This window comes from Zalophus californianus, chromosome 17 (assembly GCF_009762305.2).
Source record: "Zalophus californianus isolate mZalCal1 chromosome 17, mZalCal1.pri.v2, whole genome shotgun sequence".
Taxonomy (NCBI): Eukaryota; Metazoa; Chordata; class Mammalia; order Carnivora; family Otariidae; genus Zalophus; species Zalophus californianus.
The window spans coordinates 30,540,029-30,548,024 of NC_045611.1; the positions used below are offsets into that span (position 1 = coordinate 30,540,029).

The following is a 7,996-nucleotide window of genomic DNA, read 5'->3' on the forward strand; positions in this document are numbered from 1 at the left end:
CCCTCCTCCTTCTCCAGGGCCTTATTTCAAACTATCATGTACATTTCACCTAACAGTAACCAAATTCACTTTGGCTAAAAGTTTTTTCCTATCTTTTTCAAGATTTCTTTAATAACGTTATAATTTTTTTTGTTCTTTCCAAACCATATCCCCTACAGTGCTGTACTAGTCACTGTATTTCAAAACCAAACATTTTTAAGGATAGAGAAAAGATGGTATCTTATTTGATTATAACTTTGAAAACAAAAAACTATGCTTTGTTTGAATATGCTGTAATCCAACAGGCACAACAGAGGTACTAATTTATGTCTCATTTATTTATTTTTTTTTATTTTTATTATTTTTTTTTTAATTTATGTCTCATTTAGGTAGAAATAGCTATCCATAACCAAACATTCATCTTTGGAGATTTTTTAAAAAGAACACAAGATTTTCAAATACTGTATAGTGGTATTTGAATCAAACCACATAACAATATAAGCAACTGGCATTCTCATACACTGCTAAAAGAAGTATAAATTGGAACAAATCTGGAAAAAGATACAGCATTATTGGTAAAGTTGAATATACGCATACCCATAACCAATTTTTCTACTTCTAGAAATATATATGCCACAGAAATGTGTGCACACCAAAAGTCATGTACAGAAATGCTCATATCAGTATTATTCGGAACACTTCCAAACTGAAAACATGTTCATCCTACATTAGAATCAACAGCAATGAGAATGACTGAACTACTTTTACATGGAAAAACACAGATTGGGCGCCTTGGTGGCTCAGTGGGTTAGCTTCGGCTCAGGTCATGATCCCAGGGTTCTGGGATCGAGTCCTGCATCAGGATCCTTGCTCCATAGGGAGTCTGCTTCTCCCTCTGCCCCCTTTCCCACTCGTTCTCTCAATCTTTCTCTCTCTCTCAAATAAATAAATAAAATCTTTAAAAATAAAAACAGATTAGTCTCAGAGATAATATTAAGCAAAAGAACACATACTATATGATTTCACTTATATAAAGTTGAAACAGAACCAAAACTACTCTATGGTTTTAGAAGTCAGCATGGTGGTTACCTCTGGGAGACTGAAAGGGGGTGATGATTGGAAGGGTGTGAGAGGAGCTTGGGGGTTGCCAATAACATTCTATTCCTTGACCTAGGTAGTGGTTACAGAGATGTTTACTTTGTAATAAATTATAGAGCTATAAATTTATGACATATACTTTTCTGAATGTCACTTATAACTTATCAAAAAAATTAAAAACCTAATTGAACCAAGATGAATCATAAATAAATATTTATAAGTCACCATTTAGAGTACATGTCATTCAAAACAATATTGGTAAGCAAATATAGGATGGTTTCTGAAAAGACTTAAAAGTAAACTCCGTTTACTACTCATCTGAACAGGTGTTCACCAAATCAGAACTAAGTGTATTCTTGTATTTGGATATGCAGTGAATTCACTAAATTATGCAACCTCTGAAATAAAATATTCCCTAATACTAGAAAGCTCAGGCAACTCAGTTTCTCTGTAGCTCAGTTTCTTCATCTATAAAACAGACTAAATAAGTGTACCAAATATAGAATCTTGAATTCCTAAATTTGTTTTATGGAAAGCTGTCCAGTTCCTTGATTGAAGAAAAAATTTTAATGAATAAATATTTAATTGCTGTTTTAAAGATAAATACTGCAAAAGATAACATAACTGAAAAAATACACTAAATTCCAGCTAATTCCATGAAAGAGTAACTTTGACTTTACTTAGTAATGTGTAATAAAGCACAAAATTTTAAGATAAAACAAAGTTTATGCAAAATATACGAAACCTAACCATTATCCTAATGATTTTTTCCTTCTTCTTATAAAAGAATAGATACATTAACAGTTATCTTTCAGAAGCACAACCATTTATTTCCAATAGAATAAAATTTAATATACTTTATACTGCAGCTTAGTTAGGTAAACTAAACTGAAATGACCACTGAACAAGAAAAATAATCTTTTTTTTCTCTTCAGATTTCAAACTGGGTCCCTTTGTAGCAATAACAATATTTAAAATTCCCAGTTAAAAAAAGTTTTAAAAGTACAGTAAAAAAAAAAAATCTTACTATTTGCTAAGTTAATAATGACAAAGTATAACAGAAACATCAGTATCTATAGTTATTTGATAAATAATAGCTCCTAATGCCCTGCACTTACAATTTTTACTCATAAACACCAGAAGTCTCATTACAAATGATAAATATAATATCAGGCTGCCTACAAGCTAATAACTTTAAAGAGTGCCACTTTCTTTTTCTTTCTTTTTTTTTTTTAAAGATTTTATTTATTTGAGAGAGACAGAGAGAAAGCACAAGCAGGGGAGGGGCAGAGGGAGAAGCAGGCTTCCCGGGGAGCAGGGAGCGCGATGCGGGGCTCGATCCCAGGATCCTGAGATCATGACCTGAGCCAAAGGCAGACGTTTAACCAACTGAGCCACCCAGGCACCCAAGAGTGCCACTTTCTTTATTTTTATTTACTTATTTATTTTTTAAAGATTTTATTTGACAGAGAGAGAGAGACAGCGAGAGAGGGAACACAAGCGGGGGAGTGGGAGAGGGAGAAGCAGGCTTCCCACGGAGCAGGGAGCCCGAGGCGGGGGCTCAATCCCAGGACCCTGAGATCATGACCTGAGCTGAAGGCAGTCGCTTAACCAACCCAGGCGCCCCTAGAGTGCCACTTTCTTAAGAACATCAAGATTATAAGACTTTTGAATTCTGCACCATCACCCAAATAATATCAAAACCCATCTAATACTACATTCAGATTTTTTCTCAAACCTTATCTAATATAATCTGTATTAAGAAAATTTTCACAAACTTTCAAAAATTGAACTGTATTTTTAAAAGATCGTTTCAGTTACTAATTCTCCTAACACAAATATGAAGCTTGCTATTCTCAAAACACACATTATAAGTATGTTGTAATATGATGTCATATATATAGTTAAACCTATTCCAATGGAGGCATCTATCATTCAGATAAAGGTAGCGACCCCACCCCACCGCCTTCTACCTTCTGAAGCTCTTGCCTAGGAATGGTGTTCAAAACTTAATTTCTTGCCAAACCTTTTCTTCTCATGTTCATCTCAGTAAATCTCACCATCATCTTTCTAGGTCCTCAAGTCAGGGGAACCTGGAGGTCACTTCGACATCTTTCCTTTAACATCCAATACGTCATGAAGTTGTCAATGGCCCTGCCACTTCCATCTCCTGTCTCTGTCAAATCAGATGCTACTGCTACCCTAGGGCCAGCCACCATCATCTTACCTCAACAACTGTAGTAGTAGTTTTTGCTTTCATCCTTGCCTTTCTCTAATCCATTCTTAACCAAAATGTCATTCTTAACAATCTAAAGCATAGCACTCCTCTACTTCAAAATCTTCAATGATTGATTGCAACATCTTCAGTAAAACCCAGGTCTTCAAAATGCCCTGCAATGCCCTGTATGATCTGCTCTCTGCCTAGCTCTCATCTTGCATGGTTTTCCCTTATTATTATACTCCTGCCACCCTGAACTTCTTTTTCTTCCAACATATTAAGCTCTTTCTTGCCTTCATACATATTCTTCTCTCTTCCAAGAAACTCTTTCCCTATCTAGCTTATTCTTTATCTTGACTTAAATATCACCACCTGAGGGAGACCTTTCTGACCACACAATCTACAATCCTCCCCATTTTTTTCCCAGCAGTCTGTGAAAAAGGAAGACCTTTACTGAATTCATTACAAGTTGTAATTTTACATTTGTTATTTACTTGCCCATTACGTTTCCACTATTAGACTATAAATTCTACAAAGGTAGGAATCACTTAATAAATTTGTTATATAATAAACTGATTAATAAAGGAATCACTTAATAAATTAATCTGTTTAATGAATGGATGTGAGTGACCTGGAGTTCAGAGAATGAATTATAGCTCAAAGTGGCTTCCCCTTCTCTGAGTTTCCCCTTATCACTTGATCAGCTTTCCAACTGTTTCTAAAAGGGAGGAGCAAAAAGTGCTCCCACAAAATTAAAAGCAGTACAGTGGAGATAAGGTCAGGAAGTTGCACATGATATGTCAAATAAGTGAGACAAATAATAATGCTATGGTCTCATGGGAAGGAGAAATCCCTAAGGGCTACAATGACAAGAGATGATCTTACTCGTAAGGTGGAATTTGACCTGAGTATTCACAGACTGGTAAAATTCGGGGGTAGAATGGATGGGAGCGAAGCCCAAACAAGTAAAAAGAAACATGGTGTCAGAAGATAGTTACAAAATTGGAATGGGGCAACTTATATTCACAGAGTAAGTGTAAAAAAGCTAAATCTTCTATCATGTAAGAAATCTGTATGGGTAAGACAGGTTAATCATCTTAAGACCACGACAGCTACAGAACATTTAAAAGGTTGTAACAAAATCATTGTCTCCTCAGTGTCCATAAATCTCTTCTGATTCCAATTTTTGGCTTTCAAAGTTTTTCAAACACTTATGACATTAGTTTCATAATTCATTTTCACTCTAACCAAATGCCTTAAGTTTCCATATTCTTATCAATGTTCTGTATTCACTATACTGACATATGATGGAATTTCCCCAGTAGATCTATTATTTCATTTTTCTTTTATACTTTAACCTCTCTAGGATTTCATTTTTGTCCTCTATTTAGTTGACTTTTTCTCCCACTACATTTATATGAGTAACACATATAACCCTTCAGAATATCTAAAATGTCACATGTACCAAAATTTTTAATTATTGAAACTTCAATAGATTTTACCTCTAAGTCTGTAATGCTTCTTTATTTCCTACCTCCTAAATTTATACATTAAGCCCTTCCTTCAGTTTTATCTGGTTTCCATAGGTAAACTGCCAAGGTCTAGTTTAATGTCTTAAAGAAGGCATTCAGTTACATTAGAAAAGGGATTTGGAGTTAAAAGTCTCTAAAGATACTTCCAAGTTCAAAATTCTAGGATTTTATTAAATTTGTCATGAGCTTTTTTTTTTAAACAGTGCTTCCTTTATTCATACCTGCCCACTTGAGCTTATTCTTTTAAAAATGTTCTTTTAAGGTAAGACCAACTATACCTCTATTTGTTCCAAAACCGCTGCCTTTTCTTATACTTAAACCCAAGCATAATTTTTATATTTCAAAGGACAGATCTAATGGACTCCTCAGAATTGGAGAACTGTAAAATTCAAGAAAACATGGGTTCACAGAGGTTAAGAAATCTGACTATAGCTATACAGCTAGTAAAGTGACAAAGTCCTGATTCTCTCCAATCAGAACTCCTTCCAAGTCAAGAAGGCTTTACTAGTTATACCAACATAATTTTTTTTCCCTAATGCTATTTCTTATGTCCTTAGGACACAACTTCCCCTAGTTAATCAATCACAAGGTTTTTATTTTTTAACTCTACAACACCCACTCTCCTGAAACTGTTCAGAATGACAAACATAACTCTATCAAATCTGGGAGGCGACTACTTTTTCCCCCCAGAGCATTTCATGTTTATATTACATGACCTGTAGTTCAGAGGAAACTCACCAAGCTAATATGTTGTAGTACACTATAGCTACTTAATGTGAAGTGTCTAAGCAATGGAAGCAGAGACAAAGTCTTGGAAGATACAGAATACATGTTTAATTTGCTTAGAACAAGTATTTATCCAATATCTATCATACGGAAGGCTCTGTGCTATTAGCAAAAAGTCCCACTTAATTTCAAGTTCTGTAAATCTAACAGAAATGAAGAAACACTATGTTCACCCTTTTGCACTGAAACCCCCTCCCCCCAAAACTAAAACGCGCGCGCGCGCGCGCGCGCACGCACACACACACACACACACACACACACTCTCTCCCTCCCTCCAAAATGTGGAATCCCCACCCCCGACCGGGTAAGTACCTTCTGTACATTTAAGTGTTTGCAGACCTAGCCGTTGTTTTTTTTTTTAAAGTACCTGTACAATCGTGCACAGTTTAGGTAGAGTAACATTACACAAGGTAAGCCCTTTTTTCTGTTCAAGATCCTAGTTGGTTAAGTAGAACTGGAGTTTGAAATCAGAGAAAAGGAAAGGTGAAAAGTAGCATGCAAAACTGAGAAACTAAACTGTGATAGTGATTTTATTAATGAAAATAAACTTTATTTAATACGGGGCAATCCTTAGGTAGTTACGAGTATTTTTCATATAATGGAGAAAAGTCACAGCAGTGTCAAATCCCAGACTCCCAGGAAAGTAACTGTGTTAACATTGTTAATATCACAATTTAAGAATTTTTTTGGTCTACTTTGTTCCGAAAAGTTTTATTTTTCTTAAAAAAAAAAAAAAAAAGGCAAAACAGAACCAAAAAAGGAACAAACAGAAACCACCCTGAGCTGGCGACTGCGACGACAGGCCAGTAAGACACCCAGGCTTTCCGGGTCGTGCTTGGCTTTGGGATGGATGTCCGCGAAGACAGCCCTGGAACCACCCATCACGTCCCACACCCAGAGCCGAAGAAAGCGGCAGCAGCCGCGGGGTCCGGGCCCCACTGCAGACGTGGAGAGGCCCTCGGGGCTGCCCCTCGGGGTGACGGATCACAGGAAAAGCAGTGCGGTCGTAACCCGGCAGGCAAGGCCCGGGAAAGCGCCGGGGGCGTCCCGGGCTCGGGGACACCCAGCGCTCGCGCGGGACGCCCTGTCATGAGTCACGGAGGCGAGAAAGCAGGCGGGCGGGGGAAGAGGCTGCAGGATGGAGGGAAGCCCGACCCTCGAGAGGGAAGCGGGCAGACCAGGAGGCCCCGACCTCGCGCGGGGCGGGGAAGCGGAGCCCTGCCCACCCTGCCCTCACCTCCGCCCGACGCAACAGGCGCGGCGGCCAGGTCCCGACCCCAGGGTCTGCGGGCCGGAGGGGGGGGGGGGGGGGCGGGGGCAGCAGCCCGCAGCCATGACAGGCGCGGGGCGGGCCGCGAGCGGGCTGGGCCGCACGTGCGGGCAGAGCCCCCTCCCCGGCCTCGCCGCGCGCCCCGCCGTCCCCGGGCGCGGGCCCCTTACCTCCGGCGGCGGCGGCGCGGCCCGGCCTGCCCCGACCCCCCCCCCCCCGGCCGAGCGGCGGCGGCGGCGGCACGTACTCACCGCCGCTCGCTGGCTCTCAGGCTTCGCCATGACTGAGGCGCCCCCGCCGCCCCCCGCCTCGACCGAGACTGACACGCGCGGCTGTCCGGGCGGGGGCGGCCTCAGGCGACCACCCGGCTGACAGAACCCGCCCCCGCCTCTCCCCACCAGTTGAGCAGCGGCTGCTGCCCCGCGGTGCCCCCAGGCTTCCTCCCCACGCCTGGGGCGGCGGGTGGCAACGGCGGGCGGCGGCGGCGGCGGCGACGGCACTTACCGGCGGCGCGGCCAGGCCCCCCTGTCAGCGCGGGGCCGGGAGGGAGAGGAGGGAGGAGTGAAGGGGCACCGCCTCCCCCGCGCCGCCACGCACCCGCCTGATTGGCCCAGTTCACTCCCCCAGCGCGACCCCACCAGCCCCTGCGAGCGGCACTCCGGCAGCACCGGCGCGCCATTTGCATATTTGTGCCCGCGCCGCTGATTGGCCGAGGCTCGGAGGGGAGGCTGTGACCGCGGCCGCTCCCGCCGCCGCTCCTGCGGCGTCGGGCGACCCGGGAGGGAGGATCCCTCTCCCTGCTCCGCTTCCCTCGCGGCCCGGCCCGACCCGGGGCGGAGGGCGGCAGGAGGCGGGGTCGTCGCCCCGCTCCAACATGGCCCCGCCGTGCCGCCGACCCAATCGTCGGTGCGGTTACTCCTGGAGCCCCGGGCGGTCTCGGCGCGGGGAAGTGTTGGGGCTGGGCGCCCTCTGGCCGGAGCGCGGGGCAGTGCAGTGGCCCGGGCTCCCCTCGCCGCCCCGCCGCGGCCGCCACGTCAGGCCGCGCCCTCGCGACGGCCTCTCCCCTCCCCGCGGCCCCGCCGCCACGTCAGGCCTGGCAGGCACGCCCCGGCT

The 7,996-nt window shown here is 43.5% G+C and overlaps 1 protein-coding gene across 1 annotated transcript in view; it reads right to left on the reverse strand.

Moving 5' to 3' along the window:
- CHD9 (chromodomain helicase DNA binding protein 9) overlaps positions 1–7,579 on the reverse strand; it is a 169,810-nt gene extending 162,231 nt beyond the window's left edge. Inside the window, exon 1 of the mRNA XM_027617213.2 lies at positions 7,388–7,579. The gene's annotated coding sequence lies outside the window, so the exon portion shown is untranslated. The remainder of the gene's footprint in view (positions 1–7,387) is intronic.
- Positions 7,580–7,996: the final 417 nt, after the last annotated feature.